The 23,495-nt window shown below is 54.6% G+C and overlaps 26 non-coding genes across 26 annotated transcripts; all 26 read right to left on the bottom strand.

The window, feature by feature from the left end:
- Positions 1–678: 678 nt before the first annotated feature.
- Positions 679–794, bottom strand: LOC138565633 (U5 spliceosomal RNA). Its single transcript, XR_011301465.1, has one exon. It is a non-coding gene; the product is annotated as a U5 spliceosomal RNA (small nuclear RNA).
- Positions 795–1,564: 770 nt separating this feature from the next.
- On the bottom strand, positions 1,565–1,680 carry LOC138565631 (U5 spliceosomal RNA). Its single transcript, XR_011301463.1, has one exon. It is a non-coding gene; the product is annotated as a U5 spliceosomal RNA (small nuclear RNA).
- Positions 1,681–2,470: 790 nt separating this feature from the next.
- Positions 2,471–2,586, bottom strand: LOC138565630 (U5 spliceosomal RNA). The gene has a single exon (XR_011301462.1). It is a non-coding gene; the product is annotated as a U5 spliceosomal RNA (small nuclear RNA).
- Positions 2,587–3,362: 776 nt separating this feature from the next.
- Positions 3,363–3,478, bottom strand: LOC138565629 (U5 spliceosomal RNA). The gene has a single exon (XR_011301461.1). It is a non-coding gene; the product is annotated as a U5 spliceosomal RNA (small nuclear RNA).
- Positions 3,479–4,254: 776 nt separating this feature from the next.
- Positions 4,255–4,370, bottom strand: LOC138565627 (U5 spliceosomal RNA). The gene has a single exon (XR_011301460.1). It is a non-coding gene; the product is annotated as a U5 spliceosomal RNA (small nuclear RNA).
- Positions 4,371–5,140: 770 nt separating this feature from the next.
- LOC138565626 (U5 spliceosomal RNA) lies at positions 5,141–5,256 on the bottom strand. The gene has a single exon (XR_011301459.1). It is a non-coding gene; the product is annotated as a U5 spliceosomal RNA (small nuclear RNA).
- Positions 5,257–6,026: 770 nt separating this feature from the next.
- On the bottom strand, positions 6,027–6,142 carry LOC138565624 (U5 spliceosomal RNA). The gene has a single exon (XR_011301457.1). It is a non-coding gene; the product is annotated as a U5 spliceosomal RNA (small nuclear RNA).
- Positions 6,143–6,932: 790 nt separating this feature from the next.
- LOC138565623 (U5 spliceosomal RNA) lies at positions 6,933–7,048 on the bottom strand. The gene has a single exon (XR_011301456.1). It is a non-coding gene; the product is annotated as a U5 spliceosomal RNA (small nuclear RNA).
- Positions 7,049–7,824: 776 nt separating this feature from the next.
- Positions 7,825–7,940, bottom strand: LOC138565622 (U5 spliceosomal RNA). The gene has a single exon (XR_011301455.1). It is a non-coding gene; the product is annotated as a U5 spliceosomal RNA (small nuclear RNA).
- A 776-nt stretch (positions 7,941–8,716) lies between these two features.
- LOC138565621 (U5 spliceosomal RNA) lies at positions 8,717–8,832 on the bottom strand. Its single transcript, XR_011301454.1, has one exon. It is a non-coding gene; the product is annotated as a U5 spliceosomal RNA (small nuclear RNA).
- Positions 8,833–9,602: 770 nt separating this feature from the next.
- Positions 9,603–9,718, bottom strand: LOC138565620 (U5 spliceosomal RNA). The gene has a single exon (XR_011301453.1). It is a non-coding gene; the product is annotated as a U5 spliceosomal RNA (small nuclear RNA).
- A 776-nt stretch (positions 9,719–10,494) lies between these two features.
- Positions 10,495–10,610, bottom strand: LOC138565619 (U5 spliceosomal RNA). Its single transcript, XR_011301452.1, has one exon. It is a non-coding gene; the product is annotated as a U5 spliceosomal RNA (small nuclear RNA).
- A 776-nt stretch (positions 10,611–11,386) lies between these two features.
- On the bottom strand, positions 11,387–11,502 carry LOC138565618 (U5 spliceosomal RNA). The gene has a single exon (XR_011301451.1). It is a non-coding gene; the product is annotated as a U5 spliceosomal RNA (small nuclear RNA).
- Positions 11,503–12,278: 776 nt separating this feature from the next.
- On the bottom strand, positions 12,279–12,394 carry LOC138565617 (U5 spliceosomal RNA). The gene has a single exon (XR_011301450.1). It is a non-coding gene; the product is annotated as a U5 spliceosomal RNA (small nuclear RNA).
- A 770-nt stretch (positions 12,395–13,164) lies between these two features.
- LOC138564955 (U5 spliceosomal RNA) lies at positions 13,165–13,280 on the bottom strand. The gene has a single exon (XR_011300880.1). It is a non-coding gene; the product is annotated as a U5 spliceosomal RNA (small nuclear RNA).
- Positions 13,281–14,050: 770 nt separating this feature from the next.
- LOC138565183 (U5 spliceosomal RNA) lies at positions 14,051–14,166 on the bottom strand. The gene has a single exon (XR_011301089.1). It is a non-coding gene; the product is annotated as a U5 spliceosomal RNA (small nuclear RNA).
- Positions 14,167–14,956: 790 nt separating this feature from the next.
- LOC138564912 (U5 spliceosomal RNA) lies at positions 14,957–15,072 on the bottom strand. Its single transcript, XR_011300837.1, has one exon. It is a non-coding gene; the product is annotated as a U5 spliceosomal RNA (small nuclear RNA).
- Positions 15,073–15,848: 776 nt separating this feature from the next.
- Positions 15,849–15,964, bottom strand: LOC138565616 (U5 spliceosomal RNA). The gene has a single exon (XR_011301449.1). It is a non-coding gene; the product is annotated as a U5 spliceosomal RNA (small nuclear RNA).
- A 776-nt stretch (positions 15,965–16,740) lies between these two features.
- On the bottom strand, positions 16,741–16,856 carry LOC138565615 (U5 spliceosomal RNA). Its single transcript, XR_011301448.1, has one exon. It is a non-coding gene; the product is annotated as a U5 spliceosomal RNA (small nuclear RNA).
- A 770-nt stretch (positions 16,857–17,626) lies between these two features.
- LOC138565613 (U5 spliceosomal RNA) lies at positions 17,627–17,742 on the bottom strand. Its single transcript, XR_011301446.1, has one exon. It is a non-coding gene; the product is annotated as a U5 spliceosomal RNA (small nuclear RNA).
- A 770-nt stretch (positions 17,743–18,512) lies between these two features.
- Positions 18,513–18,628, bottom strand: LOC138565611 (U5 spliceosomal RNA). Its single transcript, XR_011301445.1, has one exon. It is a non-coding gene; the product is annotated as a U5 spliceosomal RNA (small nuclear RNA).
- A 790-nt stretch (positions 18,629–19,418) lies between these two features.
- Positions 19,419–19,534, bottom strand: LOC138565610 (U5 spliceosomal RNA). The gene has a single exon (XR_011301444.1). It is a non-coding gene; the product is annotated as a U5 spliceosomal RNA (small nuclear RNA).
- Positions 19,535–20,310: 776 nt separating this feature from the next.
- Positions 20,311–20,426, bottom strand: LOC138565609 (U5 spliceosomal RNA). The gene has a single exon (XR_011301443.1). It is a non-coding gene; the product is annotated as a U5 spliceosomal RNA (small nuclear RNA).
- A 776-nt stretch (positions 20,427–21,202) lies between these two features.
- LOC138565608 (U5 spliceosomal RNA) lies at positions 21,203–21,318 on the bottom strand. The gene has a single exon (XR_011301442.1). It is a non-coding gene; the product is annotated as a U5 spliceosomal RNA (small nuclear RNA).
- A 776-nt stretch (positions 21,319–22,094) lies between these two features.
- LOC138565607 (U5 spliceosomal RNA) lies at positions 22,095–22,210 on the bottom strand. The gene has a single exon (XR_011301441.1). It is a non-coding gene; the product is annotated as a U5 spliceosomal RNA (small nuclear RNA).
- Positions 22,211–22,986: 776 nt separating this feature from the next.
- LOC138564910 (U5 spliceosomal RNA) lies at positions 22,987–23,102 on the bottom strand. Its single transcript, XR_011300835.1, has one exon. It is a non-coding gene; the product is annotated as a U5 spliceosomal RNA (small nuclear RNA).
- Positions 23,103–23,495: the final 393 nt, after the last annotated feature.

Below are 23,495 nucleotides of genomic sequence, written 5' to 3'. Positions count from 1 at the left end.
GAAGCGAATGGAGAATGCTATCGGGCTCCGAACCCGTGGCAGAATGACTTTATTTGCAAGCAATCCCATCCAAAGTCATGAAACCTGGCAGGGGATTGTGGGTATGCAAATTTCTCCAGACCGCAGGCCATGTGACATTGGCCAAAAGGCAGGCAGAGTCTGCCTTTGCCTGAGGACTCCCCTCGTTTACATAAGGTCTAGGGCTTCTGGGAGGCAGGCGTGAGATTTTCTTTTGGGCCCCAGAGATGGGGCTCCTCCCCCAGGATGTTGAAGAAGCAGCCCGCTCTCTCCTTTCTCAGGACACAGGGGTCATTTTCCGCCCTCACCCTGTCTTGCACGGGTGCTGGGCCTCCTGGGCTGCCAGCGGGCAAAGAACGGCGTTTGTCAGGCGTTCGTCAGCCGATCGGGGCCCGGGCCCAAACCCCTGCCCACTGGGGCCATATCCTCCTGGATGCTAGCTTGGAGCCAGCCTCTGCTGGCTCACCAGCAGGTGGCGACAGCAGCAAGCATTAGCTAAAGGCTCCCCCCTCTGGCTACCACTGCAAGGCATCAGCCTGGCTGTGCTGCGAGGACCCCTGCAAAGGCTGACTGACAGCTGGGGGGTGCAAGCCAACAGCTGAAAAGCAGGCTTTGCGCTTTCATTTGCTCTGTTTCTTTTTTTTTTTAACCAGCATAGGTAACCCTGCACTTGGCAGGGCTTCAAAAAATTGAGTGAAACTCTTTAATGTTCCTCTCCACGGAAATCTTTAGTAAAAGGCGAAAGATTTATTCGGTTTGAAGAGAAACCAGAGTATGCGCTCTGGTGGCCCCGACTGCGGCCGCAAAAAATGCAACACCTCACTAGCTCAGGGTGACTTAGTGAAGCAGTGCACACGATGACGCTTTTTGAGATGAAGCGAATGGAGAATGCTATCGGGCTCCGAACCCGTGGCAGAATGACTTTATTTGCAAGCAATCCCATCCAAAGTCATGAAACCTGGCAGGGGATTGTGGGTATGCAAATTTCTCCAGACCGCAGGCCATGTGACATTGGCCAAAAGGCAGGCAGAGTCTGCCTTTGCCTGAGGACTCCCCTCGTTTACATAAGGTCTAGGGCTTCTGGGAGGCAGGCGTGAGATTTTCTTTTGGGCCCCAGAGATGGGGCTCCTCCCCCAGGATGTTGAAGAAGCAGCCCGCTCTCTCCTTTCTCAGGACACAGGGGTCATTTTCCGCCCTCACCCTGTCTTGCACGGGTGCTGGGCCTCCTGGGCTGCCAGCGGGCAAAGGACGGCGTTTGTCAGGCGTTCGTCAGCCGATCGGGGCCCGGGCCCAAACCCCTGCCCACTGGGGCCATATCCTCCTGGATGCTAGCTTGCAGCCAGCCTCTGCTGGCTCACCAGCAGGTGGCGACAGCGGCAAGCATTAGCTAAAGGCTCCCCCCTCTGGCTACCACTGCAAGGCATCAGCCTGGCTGTGCTGCGAGGACCCCTGCAAAGGCTGACTGACAGCTGGGGGGTGCAAGCCAACAGCTGAAAAGCAGGCTTTGCGCTTTCATTTGCTCTGTTTCTTTTTAACCAGCATAGGTAACCCTGCACTTGGCAGGGCTTCAAAAAATTGAGTGAAACTCTTTAATGTTCCTCTCCACGGAAATCTTTAGTAAAAGGCGAAAGATTTATTCGGTTTGAAGAGAAACCAGAGTATGCGCTCTAGTGGCCCCGACTGCGGCCGCAAAAAATGCAACACCTCACTAGCTCAGGGTGACTTAGTGAAGCAGTGCACACGATGACGCTTTTTGAGATGAAGCGAATGGAGAATGCTATCGGGCTCCGAACCCGTGGCAGAATGACTTTATTTGCAAGCAATCCCATCCAAAGTCATGAAACCTGGCAGGGGATTGTGGGTATGCAAATTTCTCCAGACCGCAGGCCATGTGACATTGGCCAAAAGGCAGGCAGAGTCTGCCTTTGCCTGAGGACTCCCCTCGTTTACATAAGGTCTAGGGCTTCTGGGAGGCAGGCGTGAGATTTTCTTTTGGGCCCCAGAGATGGGGCTCCTCCCCCAGGATGTTGAAAAAGCAGCCCGCTCTCTCCTTTCTCAGGACACAGGGGTCATTTTCCGCCCTCACCCTGTCTTGCACGGGTGCTGGGCCTCCTGGGCTGCCAGGTTCTTTTGCCCGCCGGGCAAAGGACGGCGTTTGTCAGGCGTTCGTCAACCGATCGGGGCCCGGGCCCAAACCCCTGCCCACTGGGGCCATATCCTCCTGGATGCTAGCTTGCAGCCAGCCTCTGCTGGCTCACCAGCAGGTGGCGACAGCAGCAAGCATTAGCTAAAGGCTCCCCCCTCTGGCTACCACTGCAAGGCATCAGCCTGGCTGTGCTGCGAGGACCCCTGCAAAGGCTGACTGACAGCTGGGGGGTGCAAGCCAACAGCTGAAAAGCAGGCTTTGCGCTTTCATTTGCTCTGTTTCTTTTTTTTTTTAACCAGCATAGGTAACCCTGCACTTGGCAGGGCTTCAAAAAATTGAGTGAAACTCTTTAATGTTCCTCTCCACGGAAATCTTTAGTAAAAGGCGAAAGATTTATTCGGTTTGAAGAGAAACCAGAGTATGCGCTCTAGTGGCCCCGACTGCGGCCGCAAAAAATGCAACACCTCACTAGCTCAGGGTGACTTAGTGAAGCAGTGCACACGATGACGCTTTTTGAGATGAAGCGAATGGAGAATGCTATCGGGCTCCGAACCCGTGGCAGAATGACTTTATTTGCAAGCAATCCCATCCAAAGTCATGAAACCTGGCAGGGGATTGTGGGTATGCAAATTTCTCCAGACCGCAGGCCATGTGACATTGGCCAAAAGGTAGGCAGAGTCTGCCTTTGCCTGAGGACTCCCCTCGTTTACATAAGGTCTAGGGCTTCTGGGAGGCAGGCGTGAGATTTTCTTTTGGGCCCCAGAGATGGGGCTCCTCCCCCAGGATGTTGAAGAAGCAGCCCGCTCTCTCCTTTCTCAGGACACAGGGATCATTTTCCGCCCTCACCCTGTCTTGCACGGGTGCTGGGCCTCCTGGGCTGCCAGCGGGCAAAGAACGGCGTTTGTCAGGCGTTCGTCAGCCGATCGGGGCCCGGGCCCAAACCCCTGCCCACTGGGGCCATATCCTCCTGGATGCTAGCTTGGAGCCAGCCTCTGCTGGCTCACCAGCAGGTGGCGACAGCAGCAAGCATTAGCTAAAGGCTCCCCCCTCTGGCTACCACTGCAAGGCATCAGCCTGGCTGTGCTGCGAGGACCCCTGCAAAGGCTGACTGACAGCTGGGGGGTGCAAGCCAACAGCTGAAAAGCAGGCTTTGCGCTTTCATTTGCTCTGTTTCTTTTTTTTTTTAACCAGCATAGGTAACCCTGCACTTGGCAGGGCTTCAAAAAATTGAGTGAAACTCTTTAATGTTCCTCTCCACGGAAATCTTTAGTAAAAGGCGAAAGATTTATTCGGTTTGAAGAGAAACCAGAGTATGCACTCTAGTGGCCCCGACTGCGGCCGCAAAAAATGCAACACCTCACTAGCTCAGGGTGACTTAGTGAAGCAGTGCACACGATGACGCTTTTTGAGATGAAGCGAATGGAGAATGCTATCGGGCTCCGAACCCGTGGCAGAATGACTTTATTTGCAAGCAATCCCATCCAAAGTCATGAAACCTGGCAGGGGATTGTGGGTATGCAAATTTCTCCAGACCGCAGGCCATGTGACATTGGCCAAAAGGCAGGCAGAGTCTGCCTTTGCCTGAGGACTCCCCTCGTTTACATAAGGTCTAGGGCTTCTGGGAGGCAGGCGTGAGATTTTCTTTTGGGCCCCAGAGATGGGGCTCCTCCCCCAGGATGTTGAAGAAGCAGCCCGCTCTCTCCTTTCTCAGGACACAGGGGTCATTTTCCGCCCTCACCCTGTCTTGCACGGGTGCTGGGCCTCCTGGGCTGCCAGCGGGCAAAGAACGGCGTTTGTCAGGCGTTCGTCAGCCGATCGGGGCCCGGGCCCAAACCCCTGCCCACTGGGGCCATATCCTCCTGGATGCTAGCTTGGAGCCAGCCTCTGCTGGCTCACCAGCAGGTGGCGACAGCAGCAAGCATTAGCTAAAGGCTCCCCCCTCTGGCTACCACTGCAAGGCATCAGCCTGGCTGTGCTGCGAGGACCCCTGCAAAGGCTGACTGACAGCTGGGGGGTGCAAGCCAACAGCTGAAAAGCAGGCTTTGCGCTTTCATTTGCTCTGTTTCTTTTTTTTTTTAACCAGCATAGGTAACCCTGCACTTGGCAGGGCTTCAAAAAATTGAGTGAAACTCTTTAATGTTCCTCTCCACGGAAATCTTTAGTAAAAGGCGAAAGATTTATTCGGTTTGAAGAGAAACCAGAGTATGCGCTCTGGTGGCCCCGACTGCGGCCGCAAAAAATGCAACACCTCACTAGCTCAGGGTGACTTAGTGAAGCAGTGCACACGATGACGCTTTTTGAGATGAAGCGAATGGAGAATGCTATCGGGCTCCGAACCCGTGGCAGAATGACTTTATTTGCAAGCAATCCCATCCAAAGTCATGAAACCTGGCAGGGGATTGTGGGTATGCAAATTTCTCCAGACCGCAGGCCATGTGACATTGGCCAAAAGGCAGGCAGAGTCTGCCTTTGCCTGAGGACTCCCCTCGTTTACATAAGGTCTAGGGCTTCTGGGAGGCAGGCGTGAGATTTTCTTTTGGGCCCCAGAGATGGGGCTCCTCCCCCAGGATGTTGAAGAAGCAGCCCGCTCTCTCCTTTCTCAGGACACAGGGGTCATTTTCCGCCCTCACCCTGTCTTGCACGGGTGCTGGGCCTCCTGGGCTGCCAGCGGGCAAAGAACGGCGTTTGTCAGGCGTTCGTCAGCCGATCGGGGCCCGGGCCCAAACCCCTGCCCACTGGGGCCATATCCTCCTGGATGCTAGCTTGCAGCCAGCCTCTGCTGGCTCACCAGCAGGTGGCGACAGCAGCAAGCATTAGCTAAAGGCTCCCCCCTCTGGCTACCACTGCAAGGCATCAGCCTGGCTGTGCTGCGAGGACCCCTGCAAAGGCTGACTGACAGCTGGGGGGTGCAAGCCAACAGCTGAAAAGCAGGCTTTGCGCTTTCATTTGCTCTGTTTCTTTTTAACCAGCATAGGTAACCCTGCACTTGGCAGGGCTTCAAAAAATTGAGTGAAACTCTTTAATGTTCCTCTCCACGGAAATCTTTAGTAAAAGGCGAAAGATTTATTCGGTTTGAAGAGAAACCAGAGTATGCGCTCTAGTGGCCCCGACTGCGGCCGCAAAAAATGCAACACCTCACTAGCTCAGGGTGACTTAGTGAAGCAGTGCACACGATGACGCTTTTTGAGATGAAGCGAATGGAGAATGCTATCGGGCTCCGAACCCGTGGCAGAATGACTTTATTTGCAAGCAATCCCATCCAAAGTCATGAAACCTGGCAGGGGATTGTGGGTATGCAAATTTCTCCAGACCGCAGGCCATGTGACATTGGCCAAAAGGCAGGCAGAGTCTGCCTTTGCCTGAGGACTCCCCTCGTTTACATAAGGTCTAGGGCTTCTGGGAGGCAGGCGTGAGATTTTCTTTTGGGCCCCAGAGATGGGGCTCCTCCCCCAGGATGTTGAAGAAGCAGCCCGCTCTCTCCTTTCTCAGGACACAGGGGTCATTTTCCGCCCTCACCCTGTCTTGCACGGGTGCTGGGCCTCCTGGGCTGCCAGCGGGCAAAGGACGGCGTTTGTCAGGCGTTCGTCAGCCGATCGGGGCCCGGGCCCAAACCCCTGCCCACTGGGGCCATATCCTCCTGGATGCTAGCTTGGAGCCAGCCTCTGCTGGCTCACCAGCAGGTGGCGACAGCGGCAAGCATTAGCTAAAGGCTCCCCCCTCTGGCTACCACTGCAAGGCATCAGCCTGGCTGTGCTGCGAGGACCCCTGCAAAGGCTGACTGACAGCTGGGGGGTGCAAGCCAACAGCTGAAAAGCAGGCTTTGCGCTTTCATTTGCTCTGTTTCTTTTTAACCAGCATAGGTAACCCTGCACTTGGCAGGGCTTCAAAAAATTGAGTGAAACTCTTTAATGTTCCTCTCCACGGAAATCTTTAGTAAAAGGCGAAAGATTTATTCGGTTTGAAGAGAAACCAGAGTATGCGCTCTAGTGGCCCCGACTGCGGCCGCAAAAAATGCAACACCTCACTAGCTCAGGGTGACTTAGTGAAGCAGTGCACACGATGACGCTTTTTGAGATGAAGCGAATGGAGAATGCTATCGGGCTCCGAACCCGTGGCAGAATGACTTTATTTGCAAGCAATCCCATCCAAAGTCATGAAACCTGGCAGGGGATTGTGGGTATGCAAATTTCTCCAGACCGCAGGCCATGTGACATTGGCCAAAAGGCAGGCAGAGTCTGCCTTTGCCTGAGGACTCCCCTCGTTTACATAAGGTCTAGGGCTTCTGGGAGGCAGGCGTGAGATTTTCTTTTGGGCCCCAGAGATGGGGCTCCTCCCCCAGGATGTTGAAAAAGCAGCCCGCTCTCTCCTTTCTCAGGACACAGGGGTCATTTTCCGCCCTCACCCTGTCTTGCACGGGTGCTGGGCCTCCTGGGCTGCCAGGTTCTTTTGCCCGCCGGGCAAAGGACGGCGTTTGTCAGGCGTTCGTCAACCGATCGGGGCCCGGGCCCAAACCCCTGCCCACTGGGGCCATATCCTCCTGGATGCTAGCTTGCAGCCAGCCTCTGCTGGCTCACCAGCAGGTGGCGACAGCAGCAAGCATTAGCTAAAGGCTCCCCCCTCTGGCTACCACTGCAAGGCATCAGCCTGGCTGTGCTGCGAGGACCCCTGCAAAGGCTGACTGACAGCTGGGGGGTGCAAGCCAACAGCTGAAAAGCAGGCTTTGCGCTTTCATTTGCTCTGTTTCTTTTTTTTTTTAACCAGCATAGGTAACCCTGCACTTGGCAGGGCTTCAAAAAATTGAGTGAAACTCTTTAATGTTCCTCTCCACGGAAATCTTTAGTAAAAGGCGAAAGATTTATTCGGTTTGAAGAGAAACCAGAGTATGCGCTCTAGTGGCCCCGACTGCGGCCGCAAAAAATGCAACACCTCACTAGCTCAGGGTGACTTAGTGAAGCAGTGCACACGATGACGCTTTTTGAGATGAAGCGAATGGAGAATGCTATCGGGCTCCGAACCCGTGGCAGAATGACTTTATTTGCAAGCAATCCCATCCAAAGTCATGAAACCTGGCAGGGGATTGTGGGTATGCAAATTTCTCCAGACCGCAGGCCATGTGACATTGGCCAAAAGGTAGGCAGAGTCTGCCTTTGCCTGAGGACTCCCCTCGTTTACATAAGGTCTAGGGCTTCTGGGAGGCAGGCGTGAGATTTTCTTTTGGGCCCCAGAGATGGGGCTCCTCCCCCAGGATGTTGAAGAAGCAGCCCGCTCTCTCCTTTCTCAGGACACAGGGATCATTTTCCGCCCTCACCCTGTCTTGCACGGGTGCTGGGCCTCCTGGGCTGCCAGCGGGCAAAGGACGGCGTTTGTCAGGCGTTCGTCAGCCGATCGGGGCCCGGGCCCAAACCCCTGCCCACTGGGGCCATATCCTCCTGGATGCTAGCTTGGAGCCAGCCTCTGCTGGCTCACCAGCAGGTGGCGACAGCAGCAAGCATTAGCTAAAGGCTCCCCCCTCTGGCTACCACTGCAAGGCATCAGCCTGGCTGTGCTGCGAGGACCCCTGCAAAGGCTGACTGACAGCTGGGGGGTGCAAGCCAACAGCTGAAAAGCAGGCTTTGCGCTTTCATTTGCTCTGTTTCTTTTTTTTTTTAACCAGCATAGGTAACCCTGCACTTGGCAGGGCTTCAAAAAATTGAGTGAAACTCTTTAATGTTCCTCTCCACGGAAATCTTTAGTAAAAGGCGAAAGATTTATTCGGTTTGAAGAGAAACCAGAGTATGCGCTCTAGTGGCCCCGACTGCGGCCGCAAAAAATGCAACACCTCACTAGCTCAGGGTGACTTAGTGAAGCAGTGCACACGATGACGCTTTTTGAGATGAAGCGAATGGAGAATGCTATCGGGCTCCGAACCCGTGGCAGAATGACTTTATTTGCAAGCAATCCCATCCAAAGTCATGAAACCTGGCAGGGGATTGTGGGTATGCAAATTTCTCCAGACCGCAGGCCATGTGACATTGGCCAAAAGGCAGGCAGAGTCTGCCTTTGCCTGAGGACTCCCCTCGTTTACATAAGGTCTAGGGCTTCTGGGAGGCAGGCGTGAGATTTTCTTTTGGGCCCCAGAGATGGGGCTCCTCCCCCAGGATGTTGAAGAAGCAGCCCGCTCTCTCCTTTCTCAGGACACAGGGGTCATTTTCCGCCCTCACCCTGTCTTGCACGGGTGCTGGGCCTCCTGGGCTGCCAGCGGGCAAAGAACGGCGTTTGTCAGGCGTTCGTCAGCCGATCGGGGCCCGGGCCCAAACCCCTGCCCACTGGGGCCATATCCTCCTGGATGCTAGCTTGGAGCCAGCCTCTGCTGGCTCACCAGCAGGTGGCGACAGCAGCAAGCATTAGCTAAAGGCTCCCCCCTCTGGCTACCACTGCAAGGCATCAGCCTGGCTGTGCTGCGAGGACCCCTGCAAAGGCTGACTGACAGCTGGGGGGTGCAAGCCAACAGCTGAAAAGCAGGCTTTGCGCTTTCATTTGCTCTGTTTCTTTTTTTTTTTAACCAGCATAGGTAACCCTGCACTTGGCAGGGCTTCAAAAAATTGAGTGAAACTCTTTAATGTTCCTCTCCACGGAAATCTTTAGTAAAAGGCGAAAGATTTATTCGGTTTGAAGAGAAACCAGAGTATGCGCTCTGGTGGCCCCGACTGCGGCCGCAAAAAATGCAACACCTCACTAGCTCAGGGTGACTTAGTGAAGCAGTGCACACGATGACGCTTTTTGAGATGAAGCGAATGGAGAATGCTATCGGGCTCCGAACCCGTGGCAGAATGACTTTATTTGCAAGCAATCCCATCCAAAGTCATGAAACCTGGCAGGGGATTGTGGGTATGCAAATTTCTCCAGACCGCAGGCCATGTGACATTGGCCAAAAGGCAGGCAGAGTCTGCCTTTGCCTGAGGACTCCCCTCGTTTACATAAGGTCTAGGGCTTCTGGGAGGCAGGCGTGAGATTTTCTTTTGGGCCCCAGAGATGGGGCTCCTCCCCCAGGATGTTGAAGAAGCAGCCCGCTCTCTCCTTTCTCAGGACACAGGGGTCATTTTCCGCCCTCACCCTGTCTTGCACGGGTGCTGGGCCTCCTGGGCTGCCAGCGGGCAAAGAACGGCGTTTGTCAGGCGTTCGTCAGCCGATCGGGGCCCGGGCCCAAACCCCTGCCCACTGGGGCCATATCCTCCTGGATGCTAGCTTGGAGCCAGCCTCTGCTGGCTCACCAGCAGGTGGCAACAGCAGCAAGCATTAGCTAAAGGCTCCCCCCTCTGGCTACCACTGCAAGGCATCAGCCTGGCTGTGCTGCGAGGACCCCTGCAAAGGCTGACTGACAGCTGGGGGGTGCAAGCCAACAGCTGAAAAGCAGGCTTTGCGCTTTCATTTGCTCTGTTTCTTTTTAACCAGCATAGGTAACCCTGCACTTGGCAGGGCTTCAAAAAATTGAGTGAAACTCTTTAATGTTCCTCTCCACGGAAATCTTTAGTAAAAGGCGAAAGATTTATTCGGTTTGAAGAGAAACCAGAGTATGCGCTCTAGTGGCCCCGACTGCGGCCGCAAAAAATGCAACACCTCACTAGCTCAGGGTGACTTAGTGAAGCAGTGCACACGATGACGCTTTTTGAGATGAAGCGAATGGAGAATGCTATCGGGCTCCGAACCCGTGGCAGAATGACTTTATTTGCAAGCAATCCCATCCAAAGTCATGAAACCTGGCAGGGGATTGTGGGTATGCAAATTTCTCCAGACCGCAGGCCATGTGACATTGGCCAAAAGGCAGGCAGAGTCTGCCTTTGCCTGAGGACTCCCCTCGTTTACATAAGGTCTAGGGCTTCTGGGAGGCAGGCGTGAGATTTTCTTTTGGGCCCCAGAGATGGGGCTCCTCCCCCAGGATGTTGAAGAAGCAGCCCGCTCTCTCCTTTCTCAGGACACAGGGGTCATTTTCCGCCCTCACCCTGTCTTGCACGGGTGCTGGGCCTCCTGGGCTGCCAGCGGGCAAAGGACGGCGTTTGTCAGGCGTTCGTCAGCCGATCGGGGCCCGGGCCCAAACCCCTGCCCACTGGGGCCATATCCTCCTGGATGCTAGCTTGGAGCCAGCCTCTGCTGGCTCACCAGCAGGTGGCAACAGCAGCAAGCATTAGCTAAAGGCTCCCCCCTCTGGCTACCACTGCAAGGCATCAGCCTGGCTGTGCTGCGAGGACCCCTGCAAAGGCTGACTGACAGCTGGGGGGTGCAAGCCAACAGCTGAAAAGCAGGCTTTGCGCTTTCATTTGCTCTGTTTCTTTTTTTTTTTAACCAGCATAGGTAACCCTGCACTTGGCAGGGCTTCAAAAAATTGAGTGAAACTCTTTAATGTTCCTCTCCACGGAAATCTTTAGTAAAAGGCGAAAGATTTATTCGGTTTGAAGAGAAACCAGAGTATGCGCTCTAGTGGCCCCGACTGCGGCCGCAAAAAATGCAACACCTCACTAGCTCAGGGTGACTTAGTGAAGCAGTGCACACAATGACGCTTTTTGAGATGAAGCGAATGGAGAATGCTATCGGGCTCCGAACCCGTGGCAGAATGACTTTATTTGCAAGCAATCCCATCCAAAGTCATGAAACCTGGCAGGGGATTGTGGGTATGCAAATTTCTCCAGACCGCAGGCCATGTGACATTGGCCAAAAGGCAGGCAGAGTCTGCCTTTGCCTGAGGACTCCCCTCGTTTACATAAGGTCTAGGGCTTCTGGGAGGCAGGCGTGAGATTTTCTTTTGGGCCCCAGAGATGGGGCTCCTCCCCCAGGATGTTGAAGAAGCAGCCCGCTCTCTCCTTTCTCAGGACACAGGGGTCATTTTCCGCCCTCACCCTGTCTTGCACGGGTGCTGGGCCTCCTGGGCTGCCAGCGGGCAAAGGACGGCGTTTGTCAGGCGTTCGTCAGCCGATCGGGGCCCGGGCCCAAACCCCTGCCCACTGGGGCCATATCCTCCTGGATGCTAGCTTGGAGCCAGCCTCTGCTGGCTCACCAGCAGGTGGCGACAGCAGCAAGCATTAGCTAAAGGCTCCCCCCTCTGGCTACCACTGCAAGGCATCAGCCTGGCTGTGCTGCGAGGACCCCTGCAAAGGCTGACTGACAGCTGGGGGGTGCAAGCCAACAGCTGAAAAGCAGGCTTTGCGCTTTCATTTGCTCTGTTTCTTTTTTTTTTTAACCAGCATAGGTAACCCTGCACTTGGCAGGGCTTCAAAAAATTGAGTGAAACTCTTTAATGTTCCTCTCCACGGAAATCTTTAGTAAAAGGCGAAAGATTTATTCGGTTTGAAGAGAAACCAGAGTATGCGCTCTAGTGGCCCCGACTGCGGCCGCAAAAAATGCAACACCTCACTAGCTCAGGGTGACTTAGTGAAGCAGTGCACACGATGACGCTTTTTGAGATGAAGCGAATGGAGAATGCTATCGGGCTCCGAACCCGTGGCAGAATGACTTTATTTGCAAGCAATCCCATCCAAAGTCATGAAACCTGGCAGGGGATTGTGGGTATGCAAATTTCTCCAGACCGCAGGCCATGTGACATTGGCCAAAAGGCAGGCAGAGTCTGCCTTTGCCTGAGGACTCCCCTCGTTTACATAAGGTCTAGGGCTTCTGGGAGGCAGGCGTGAGATTTTCTTTTGGGCCCCAGAGATGGGGCTCCTCCCCCAGGATGTTGAAGAAGCAGCCCGCTCTCTCCTTTCTCAGGACACAGGGATCATTTTCCGCCCTCACCCTGTCTTGCACGGGTGCTGGGCCTCCTGGGCTGCCAGCGGGCAAAGAACGGCGTTTGTCAGGCGTTCGTCAGCCGATCGGGGCCCGGGCCCAAACCCCTGCCCACTGGGGCCATATCCTCCTGGATGCTAGCTTGGAGCCAGCCTCTGCTGGCTCACCAGCAGGTGGCGACAGCAGCAAGCATTAGCTAAAGGCTCCCCCCTCTGGCTACCACTGCAAGGCATCAGCCTGGCTGTGCTGCGAGGACCCCTGCAAAGGCTGACTGACAGCTGGGGGGTGCAAGCCAACAGCTGAAAAGCAGGCTTTGCGCTTTCATTTGCTCTGTTTCTTTTTTTTTTTAACCAGCATAGGTAACCCTGCACTTGGCAGGGCTTCAAAAAATTGAGTGAAACTCTTTAATGTTCCTCTCCACGGAAATCTTTAGTAAAAGGCGAAAGATTTATTCGGTTTGAAGAGAAACCAGAGTATGCGCTCTGGTGGCCCCGACTGCGGCCGCAAAAAATGCAACACCTCACTAGCTCAGGGTGACTTAGTGAAGCAGTGCACACGATGACGCTTTTTGAGATGAAGCGAATGGAGAATGCTATCGGGCTCCGAACCCGTGGCAGAATGACTTTATTTGCAAGCAATCCCATCCAAAGTCATGAAACCTGGCAGGGGATTGTGGGTATGCAAATTTCTCCAGACCGCAGGCCATGTGACATTGGCCAAAAGGCAGGCAGAGTCTGCCTTTGCCTGAGGACTCCCCTCGTTTACATAAGGTCTAGGGCTTCTGGGAGGCAGGCGTGAGATTTTCTTTTGGGCCCCAGAGATGGGGCTCCTCCCCCAGGATGTTGAAGAAGCAGCCCGCTCTCTCCTTTCTCAGGACACAGGGGTCATTTTCCGCCCTCACCCTGTCTTGCACGGGTGCTGGGCCTCCTGGGCTGCCAGCGGGCAAAGAACGGCGTTTGTCAGGCGTTCGTCAGCCGATCGGGGCCCGGGCCCAAACCCCTGCCCACTGGGGCCATATCCTCCTGGATGCTAGCTTGCAGCCAGCCTCTGCTGGCTCACCAGCAGGTGGCGACAGCAGCAAGCATTAGCTAAAGGCTCCCCCCTCTGGCTACCACTGCAAGGCATCAGCCTGGCTGTGCTGCGAGGACCCCTGCAAAGGCTGACTGACAGCTGGGGGGTGCAAGCCAACAGCTGAAAAGCAGGCTTTGCGCTTTCATTTGCTCTGTTTCTTTTTAACCAGCATAGGTAACCCTGCACTTGGCAGGGCTTCAAAAAATGGAGTGAAACTCTTTAATGTTCCTCTCCACGGAAATCTTTAGTAAAAGGCGAAAGATTTATTCGGTTTGAAGAGAAACCAGAGTTTGCGCTCTAGTGGCCCCGACTGCGGCCGCAAAAAATGCAACACCTCACTAGCTCAGGGTGACTTAGTGAAGCAGTGCACACGATGACGCTTTTTGAGATGAAGCGAATGGAGAATGCTATCGGGCTCCGAACCCGTGGCAGAATGACTTTATTTGCAAGCAATCCCATCCAAAGTCATGAAACCTGGCAGGGGATTGTGGGTATGCAAATTTCTCCAGACCGCAGGCCATGTGACATTGGCCAAAAGGCAGGCAGAGTCTGCCTTTGCCTGAGGACTCCCCTCGTTTACATAAGGTCTAGGGCTTCTGGGAGGCAGGCGTGAGATTTTCTTTTGGGCCCCAGAGATGGGGCTCCTCCCCCAGGATGTTGAAGAAGCAGCCCGCTCTCTCCTTTCTCAGGACACAGGGGTCATTTTCCGCCCTCACCCTGTCTTGCACGGGTGCTGGGCCTCCTGGGCTGCCAGCGGGCAAAGGACGGCGTTTGTCAGGCGTTCGTCAGCCGATCGGGGCCCGGGCCCAAACCCCTGCCCACTGGGGCCATATCCTCCTGGATGCTAGCTTGGAGCCAGCCTCTGCTGGCTCACCAGCAGGTGGCGACAGCAGCAAGCATTAGCTAAAGGCTCCCCCCTCTGGCTACCACTGCAAGGCATCAGCCTGGCTGTGCTGCGAGGACCCCTGCAAAGGCTGACTGACAGCTGGGGGGTGCAAGCCAACAGCTGAAAAGCAGGCTTTGCGCTTTCATTTGCTCTGTTTCTTTTTAACCAGCATAGGTAACCCTGCACTTGGCAGGGCTTCAAAAAATTGAGTGAAACTCTTTAATGTTCCTCTCCACGGAAATCTTTAGTAAAAGGGGAAAGATTTATTCGGTTTGAAGAGAAACCAGAGTATGCGCTCTAGTGGCCCCGACTGCGGCCGCAAAAAATGCAACACCTCACTAGCTCAGGGTGACTTAGTGAAGCAGTGCACACGATGACGCTTTTTGAGATGAAGCGAATGGAGAATGCTATCGGGCTCCGAACCCGTGGCAGAATGACTTTATTTGCAAGCAATCCCATCCAAAGTCATGAAACCTGGCAGGGGATTGTGGGTATGCAAATTTCTCCAGACCGCAGGCCATGTGACATTGGCCAAAAGGCAGGCAGAGTCTGCCTTTGCCTGAGGACTCCCCTCGTTTACATAAGGTCTAGGGCTTCTGGGAGGCAGGCGTGAGATTTTCTTTTGGGCCCCAGAGATGGGGCTCCTCCCCCAGGATGTTGAAAAAGCAGCCCGCTCTCTCCTTTCTCAGGACACAGGGGTCATTTTCCGCCCTCACCCTGTCTTGCACGGGTGCTGGGCCTCCTGGGCTGCCAGGTTCTTTTGCCCGCCGGGCAAAGGACGGCGTTTGTCAGGCGTTCGTCAACCGATCGGGGCCCGGGCCCAAACCCCTGCCCACTGGGGCCATATCCTCCTGGATGCTAGCTTGCAGCCAGCCTCTGCTGGCTCACCAGCAGGTGGCGACAGCAGCAAGCATTAGCTAAAGGCTCCCCCCTCTGGCTACCACTGCAAGGCATCAGCCTGGCTGTGCTGCGAGGACCCCTGCAAAGGCTGACTGACAGCTGGGGGGTGCAAGCCAACAGCTGAAAAGCAGGCTTTGCGCTTTCATTTGCTCTGTTTCTTTTTTTTTTTAACCAGCATAGGTAACCCTGCACTTGGCAGGGCTTCAAAAAATTGAGTGAAACTCTTTAATGTTCCTCTCCACGGAAATCTTTAGTAAAAGGCAAAAGATTTATTCGGTTTGAAGAGAAACCAGAGTATGCGCTCTAGTGGCCCCGACTGCGGCCGCAAAAAATGCAACACCTCACTAGCTCAGGGTGACTTAGTGAAGCAGTGCACACGATGACGCTTTTTGAGATGAAGCGAATGGAGAATGCTATCGGGCTCCGAACCCGTGGCAGAATGACTTTATTTGCAAGCAATCCCATCCAAAGTCATGAAACCTGGCAGGGGATTGTGGGTATGCAAATTTCTCCAGACCGCAGGCCATGTGACATTGGCCAAAAGGCAGGCAGAGTCTGCCTTTGCCTGAGGACTCCCCTCGTTTACATAAGGTCTAGGGCTTCTGGGAGGCAGGCGTGAGATTTTCTTTTGGGCCCCAGAGATGGGGCTCCTCCCCCAGGATGTTGAAGAAGCAGCCCGCTCTCTCCTTTCTCAGGACACAGGGGTCATTTTCCGCCCTCACCCTGTCTTGCACGGGTGCTGGGCCTCCTGGGCTGCCAGCGGGCAAAGAACGGCGTTTGTCAGGCGTTCGTCAGCCGATCGGGGCCCGGGCCCAAACCCCTGCCCACTGGGGCCATATCCTCCTGGATGCTAGCTTGGAGCCAGCCTCTGCTGGCTCACCAGCAGGTGGCGACAGCAGCAAGCATTAGCTAAAGGCTCCCCCCTCTGGCTACCACTGCAAGGCATCAGCCTGGCTGTGCTGCGAGGACCCCTGCAAAGGCTGACTGACAGCTGGGGGGTGCAAGCCAACAGCTGAAAAGCAGGCTTTGCGCTTTCATTTGCTCTGTTTCTTTTTTTTTTTAACCAGCATAGGTAACCCTGCACTTGGCAGGGCTTCAAAAAATTGAGTGAAACTCTTTAATGTTCCTCTCCACGGAAATCTTTAGTAAAAGGCGAAAGATTTATTCGGTTTGAAGAGAAACCAGAGTATGCGCTCTAGTGGCCCCGACTGCGGCCGCAAAAAATGCAACACCTCACTAGCTCAGGGTGACTTAGTGAAGCAGTGCACACGATGACGCTTTTTGAGATGAAGCGAATGGAGAATGCTATCGGGCTCCGAACCCGTGGCAGAATGACTTTATTTGCAAGCAATCCCATCCAAAGTCATGAAACCTGGAAGGGGATTGTGGGTATGCAAATTTCTCCAGACCGCAGGCCATGTGACATTGGCCAAAAGGCAGGCAGAGTCTGCCTTTGCCTGAGGACTCCCCTCGTTTACATAAGGTCTAGGGCTTCTGGGAGGCAGGCGTGAGATTTTCTTTTGGGCCCCAGAGATGGGGCTCCTCCCCCAGGATGTTGAAGAAGCAGCCCGCTCTCTCCTTTCTCAGGACACTGGGATCATTTTCCGCCCTCACCCTGTCTTGCACGGGTGCTGGGCCTCCTGGGCTGCCAGCGGGCAAAGAACGGCGTTTGTCAGGCGTTCGTCAGCCGATCGGGGCCCGGGCCCAAACCCCTGCCCACTGGGGCCATATCCTCCTGGATGCTAGCTTGGAGCCAGCCTCTGCTGGCTCACCAGCAGGTGGCGACAGCAGCAAGCATTAGCTAAAGGCTCCCCCCTCTGGCTACCACTGCAAGGCATCAGCCTGGCTGTGCTGCGAGGACCCCTGCAAAGGCTGACTGACAGCTGGGGGGTGCAAGCCAACAGCTGAAAAGCAGGCTTTGCGCTTTCATTTGCTCTGTTTCTTTTTTTTTTTAACCAGCATAGGTAACCCTGCACTTGGCAGGGCTTCAAAAAATTGAGTGAAACTCTTTAATGTTCCTCTCCACGGAAATCTTTAGTAAAAGGCGAAAGATTTATTCGGTTTGAAGAGAAACCAGAGTATGCGCTCTGGTGGCCCCGACTGCGGCCGCAAAAAATGCAACACCTCACTAGCTCAGGGTGACTTAGTGAAGCAGTGCACACGATGACGCTTTTTGAGATGAAGCGAATGGAGAATGCTATCGGGCTCCGAACCCGTGGCAGAATGACTTTATTTGCAAGCAATCCCATCCAAAGTCATGAAACCTGGCAGGGGATTGTGGGTATGCAAATTTCTCCAGACCGCAGGCCATGTGACATTGGCCAAAAGGCAGGCAGAGTCTGCCTTTGCCTGAGGACTCCCCTCGTTTACATAAGGTCTAGGGCTTCTGGGAGGCAGGCGTGAGATTTTCTTTTGGGCCCCAGAGATGGGGCTCCTCCCCCAGGATGTTGAAGAAGCAGCCCGCTCTCTCCTTTCTCAGGACACAAGGGTCATTTTCCGCCCTCACCCTGTCTTGCACGGGTGCTGGGCCTCCTGGGCTGCCAGCGGGCAAAGAACGGCGTTTGTCAGGCGTTCGTCAGCCGATCGGGGCCCGGGCCCAAACCCCTGCCCACTGGGGCCATATCCTCCTGGATGCTAGCTTGCAGCCAGCCTCTGCTGGCTCACCAGCAGGTGGCGACAGCAGCAAGCATTAGCTAAAGGCTCCCCCCTCTGGCTACCACTGCAAGGCATCAGCCTGGCTGTGCTGCGAGGACCCCTGCAAAGGCTGACTGACAGCTGGGGGGTGCAAGCCAACAGCTGAAAAGCAGGCTTTGCGCTTTCATTTGCTCTGTTTCTTTTTAACCAGCATAGGTAACCCTGCACTTGGCAGGGCTTCAAAAAATTGAGTGAAACTCTTTAATGTTCCTCTCCACGGAAATCTTTAGTAAAAGGCGAAAGATTTATTCGGTTTGAAGAGAAACCAGAGTATGCGCTCTAGTGGCCCCGACTGCGGCCGCAAAAAATGCAACACCTCACTAGCTCAGGGTGACTTAGTGAAGCAGTGCACACGATGACGCTTTTTGAGATGAAGCGAATGGAGAATGCTATCGGGCTCCGAACCCGTGGCAGAATGACTTTATTTGCAAGCAATCCCATCCAAAGTCATGAAACCTGGCAGGGGATTGTGGGTATGCAAATTTCTCCAGACCGCAGGCCATGTGACATTGGCCAAAAGGCAGGCAGAGTCTGCCTTTGCCTGAGGACTCCCCTCGTTTACATAAGGTCTAGGGCTTCTGGGAGGCAGGCGTGAGATTTTCTTTTGGGCCCCAGAGATGGGGCTCCTCCCCCAGGATGTTGAAGAAGCAGCCCGCTCTCTCCTTTCTCAGGACACAGGGGTCATTTTCCGCCCTCACCCTGTCTTGCACGGGTGCTGGGCCTCCTGGGCTGCCAGCGGGCAAAGGACGGCGTTTGTCAGGCGTTCGTCAGCCGATCGGGGCCCGGGCCCAAACCCCTGCCCACTGGGGCCATATCCTCCTGGATGCTAGCTTGGAGCCAGCCTCTGCTGGCTCACCAGCAGGTGGCGACAGCAGCAAGCATTAGCTAAAGGCTCCCCCCTCTGGCTACCACTGCAAGGCATCAGCCTGGCTGTGCTGCGAGGACCCCTGCAAAGGCTGACTGACAGCTGGGGGGTGCAAGCCAACAGCTGAAAAGCAGGCTTTGCGCTTTCATTTGCTCTGTTTCTTTTTAACCAGCATAGGTAACCCTGCACTTGGCAGGGCTTCAAAAAATTGAGTGAAACTCTTTAATGTTCCTCTCCACGGAAATCTTTAGTAAAAGGCGAAAGATTTATTCGGTTTGAAGAGAAACCAGAGTATGCGCTCTAGTGGCCCCGACTGCGGCCGCAAAAAATGCAACACCTCACTAGCTCAGGGTGACTTAGTGAAGCAGTGCACACGATGACGCTTTTTGAGATGAAGCGAATGGAGAATGCTATCGGGCTCCGAACCCGTGGCAGAATGACTTTATTTGCAAGCAATCCCATCCAAAGTCATGAAACCTGGCAGGGGATTGTGGGTATGCAAATTTCTCCAGACCGCAGGCCATGTGACATTGGCCAAAAGGCAGGCAGAGTCTGCCTTTGCCTGAGGACTCCCCTCGTTTACATAAGGTCTAGGGCTTCTGGGAGGCAGGCGTGAGATTTTCTTTTGGGCCCCAGAGATGGGGCTCCTCCCCCAGGATGTTGAAAAAGCAGCCCGCTCTCTCCTTTCTCAGGACACAGGGGTCATTTTCCGCCCTCACCCTGTCTTGCACGGGTGCTGGGCCTCCTGGGCTGCCAGGTTCTTTTGCCCGCCGGGCAAAGGACGGCGTTTGTCAGGCGTTCGTCAACCGATCGGGGCCCGGGCCCAAACCCCTGCCCACTGGGGCCATATCCTCCTGGATGCTAGCTTGCAGCCAGCCTCTGCTGGCTCACCAGCAGGTGGCGACAGCAGCAAGCATTAGCTAAAGGCTCCCCCCTCTGGCTACCACTGCAAGGCATCAGCCTGGCTGTGCTGCGAGGACCCCTGCAAAGGCTGACTGACAGCTGGGGGGTGCAAGCCAACAGCTGAAAAGCAGGCTTTGCGCTTTCATTTGCTCTGTTTCTTTTTTTTTTTAACCAGCATAGGTAACCCTGCACTTGGCAGGGCTTCAAAAAATTGAGTGAAACTCTTTAATGTTCCTCTCCACGGAAATCTTTAGTAAAAGGCGAAAGATTTATTCGGTTTGAAGAGAAACCAGAGTATGCGCTCTAGTGGCCCCGACTGCGGCCGCAAAAAATGCAACACCTCACTAGCTCAGGGTGACTTAGTGAAGCAGTGCACACGATGACGCTTTTTGAGATGAAGCGAATGGAGAATGCTATCGGGCTCCGAACCCGTGGCAGAATGACTTTATTTGCAAGCAATCCCATCCAAAGTCATGAAACCTGGCAGGGGATTGTGGGTATGCAAATTTCTCCAGACCGCAGGCCATGTGACATTGGCCAAAAGGTAGGCAGAGTCTGCCTTTGCCTGAGGACTCCCCTCGTTTACATAAGGTCTAGGGCTTCTGGGAGGCAGGCGTGAGATTTTCTTTTGGGCCCCAGAGATGGGGCTCCTCCCCCAGGATGTTGAAGAAGCAGCCCGCTCTCTCCTTTCTCAGGACACAGGGATCATTTTCCGCCCTCACCCTGTCTTGCACGGGTGCTGGGCCTCCTGGGCTGCCAGCGGGCAAAGAACGGCGTTTGTCAGGCGTTCGTCAGCCGATCGGGGCCCGGGCCCAAACCCCTGCCCACTGGGGCCATATCCTCCTGGATGCTAGCTTGGAGCCAGCCTCTGCTGGCTCACCAGCAGGTGGCGACAGCAGCAAGCATTAGCTAAAGGCTCCCCCCTCTGGCTACCACTGCAAGGCATCAGCCTGGCTGTGCTGCGAGGACCCCTGCAAAGGCTGACTGACAGCTGGGGGGTGCAAGCCAACAGCTGAAAAGCAGGCTTTGCGCTTTCATTTGCTCTGTTTCTTTTTTTTTTTAACCAGCATAGGTAACCCTGCACTTGGCAGGGCTTCAAAAAATTGAGTGAAACTCTTTAATGTTCCTCTCCACGGAAATCTTTAGTAAAAGGCGAAAGATTTATTCGGTTTGAAGAGAAACCAGAGTATGCGCTCTAGTGGCCCCGACTGCGGCCGCAAAAAATGCAACACCTCACTAGCTCAGGGTGACTTAGTGAAGCAGTGCACACGATGACGCTTTTTGAGATGAAGCGAATGGAGAATGCTATCGGGCTCCGAACCCGTGGCAGAATGACTTTATTTGCAAGCAATCCCATCCAAAGTCATGAAACCTGGCAGGGGATTGTGGGTATGCAAATTTCTCCAGACCGCAGGCCATGTGACATTGGCCAAAAGGCAGGCAGAGTCTGCCTTTGCCTGAGGACTCCCCTCGTTTACATAAGGTCTAGGGCTTCTGGGAGGCAGGCGTGAGATTTTCTTTTGGGCCCCAGAGATGGGGCTCCTCCCCCAGGATGTCGAAGAAGCAGCCCGCTCTCTCCTTTCTCAGGACACAGGGGTCATTTTCCGCCCTCACCCTGTCTTGCACGGGTGCTGGGCCTCCTGGGCTGCCAGCGGGCAAAGAACGGCGTTTGTCAGGCGTTCGTCAGCCGATCGGGGCCCGGGCCCAAACCCCTGCCCACTGGGGCCATATCCTCCTGGATGCTAGCTTGGAGCCAGCCTCTGCTGGCTCACCAGCAGGTGGCGACAGCAGCAAGCATTAGCTAAAGGCTCCCCCCTCTGGCTACCACTGCAAGGCATCAGCCTGGCTGTGCTGCGAGGACCCCTGCAAAGGCTGACTGACAGCTGGGGGGTGCAAGCCAACAGCTGAAAAGCAGGCTTTGCGCTTTCATTTGCTCTGTTTCTTTTTTTTTTTAACCAGCATAGGTAACCCTGCACTTGGCAGGGCTTCAAAAAATTGAGTGAAACTCTTTAATGTTCCTCTCCACGGAAATCTTTAGTAAAAGGCGAAAGATTTATTCGGTTTGAAGAGAAACCAGAGTATGCGCTCTAGTGGCCCCGACTGCGGCCGCAAAAAATGCAACACCTCACTAGCTCAGGGTGACTTAGTGAAGCAGTGCACACGATGACGCTTTTTGAGATGAAGCGAATGGAGAATGCTATCGGGCTCCGAACCCGTGGCAGAATGACTTTATTTGCAAGCAATCCCATCCAAAGTCATGAAACCTGGCAGGGGATTGTGGGTATGCAAATTTCTCCAGACCGCAGGCCATGTGACATTGGCCAAAAGGCAGGCAGAGTCTGCCTTTGCCTGAGGACTCCCCTCGTTTACATAAGGTCTAGGGCTTCTGGGAGGCAGGCGTGAGATTTTCTTTTGGGCCCCAGAGATGGGGCTCCTCCCCCAGGATGTTGAAGAAGCAGCCCGCTCTCTCCTTTCTCAGGACACAGGGATCATTTTCCGCCCTCACCCTGTCTTGCACGGGTGCTGGGCCTCCTGGGCTGCCAGCGGGCAAAGAACGGCGTTTGTCAGGCGTTCGTCAGCCGATCGGGGCCCGGGCCCAAACCCCTGCCCACTGGGGCCATATCCTCCTGGATGCTAGCTTGGAGCCAGCCTCTGCTGGCTCACCAGCAGGTGGCGACAGCAGCAAGCATTAGCTAAAGGCTCCCCCCTCTGGCTACCACTGCAAGGCATCAGCCTGGCTGTGCTGCGAGGACCCCTGCAAAGGCTGACTGACAGCTGGGGGGTGCAAGCCAACAGCTGAAAAGCAGGCTTTGCGCTTTCATTTGCTCTGTTTCTTTTTTTTTTTAACCAGCATAGGTAACCCTGCACTTGGCAGGGCTTCAAAAAATTGAGTGAAACTCTTTAATGTTCCTCTCCACGGAAATCTTTAGTAAAAGGCGAAAGATTTATTCGGTTTGAAGAGAAACCAGAGTATGCGCTCTGGTGGCCCCGACTGCGGCCGCAAAAAATGCAACACCTCACTAGCTCAGGGTGACTTAGTGAAGCAGTGCACACGATGACGCTTTTTGAGATGAAGCGAATGGAGAATGCTATCGGGCTCCGAACCCGTGGCAGAATGACTTTATTTGCAAGCAATCCCATCCAAAGTCATGAAACCTGGCAGGGGATTGTGGGTATGCAAATTTCTCCAGACCGCAGGCCATGTGACATTGGCCAAAAGGCAGGCAGAGTCTGCCTTTGCCTGAGGACTCCCCTCGTTTACATAAGGTCTAGGGCTTCTGGGAGGCAGGCGTGAGATTTTCTTTTGGGCCCCAGAGATGGGGCTCCTCCCCCAGGATGTTGAAGAAGCAGCCCGCTCTCTCCTTTCTCAGGACACAGGGGTCATTTTCCGCCCTCACCCTGTCTTGCACGGGTGCTGGGCCTCCTGGGCTGCCAGCGGGCAAAGAACGGCGTTTGTCAGGCGTTCATCAGCCGATCGGGGCCCGGGCCCAAACCCCTGCCCACTGGGGCCATATCCTCCTGGATGCTAGCTTGCAGCCAGCCTCTGCTGGCTCACCAGCAGGTGGCGACAGCAGCAAGCATTAGCTAAAGGCTCCCCCCTCTGGCTACCACTGCAAGGCATCAGCCTGGCTGTGCTGCGAGGACCCCTGCAAAGGCTGACTGACAGCTGGGGGGTGCAAGCCAACAGCTGAAAAGCAGGCTTTGCGCTTTCATTTGCTCTGTTTCTTTTTTTTTTTAACCAGCATAGGTAACCCTGCACTTGGCAGGGCTTCAAAAAATTGAGTGAAACTCTTTAATGTTCCTCTCCACGGAAATCTTTAGTAAAAGGCAAAAGATTTATTCGGTTTGAAGAGAAACCAGAGTATGCGCTCTAGTGGCCCCGACTGCGGCCGCAAAAAATGCAACACCTCACTAGCTCAGGGTGACTTAGTGAAGCAGTGCACACGATGACGCTTTTTGAGATGAAGCGAATGGAGAATGCTATCGGGCTCCGAACCCGTGGCAGAATGACTTTATTTGCAAGCAATCCCATCCAAAGTCATGAAACCTGGCAGGGGATTGTGGGTATGCAAATTTCTCCAGACCGCAGGCCATGTGACATTGGCCAAAAGGCAGGCAGAGTCTGCCTTTGCCTGAGGACTCCCCTCGTTTACATAAGGTCTAGGGCTTCTGGGAGGCAGGCGTGAGATTTTCTTTTGGGCCCCAGAGATGGGGCTCCTCCCCCAGGATGTTGAAGAAGCAGCCCGCTCTCTCCTTTC

Source organism: Ambystoma mexicanum, chromosome 1q (assembly GCF_040938575.1).
Source record: "Ambystoma mexicanum isolate Mex_15411 chromosome 1q, UKY_AmexF1_1, whole genome shotgun sequence".
Lineage (NCBI taxonomy): Eukaryota > Metazoa > Chordata > Amphibia > Caudata > Ambystomatidae > Ambystoma > Ambystoma mexicanum.
This window is presented reverse-complemented; position numbering and strand designations above follow the sequence as displayed.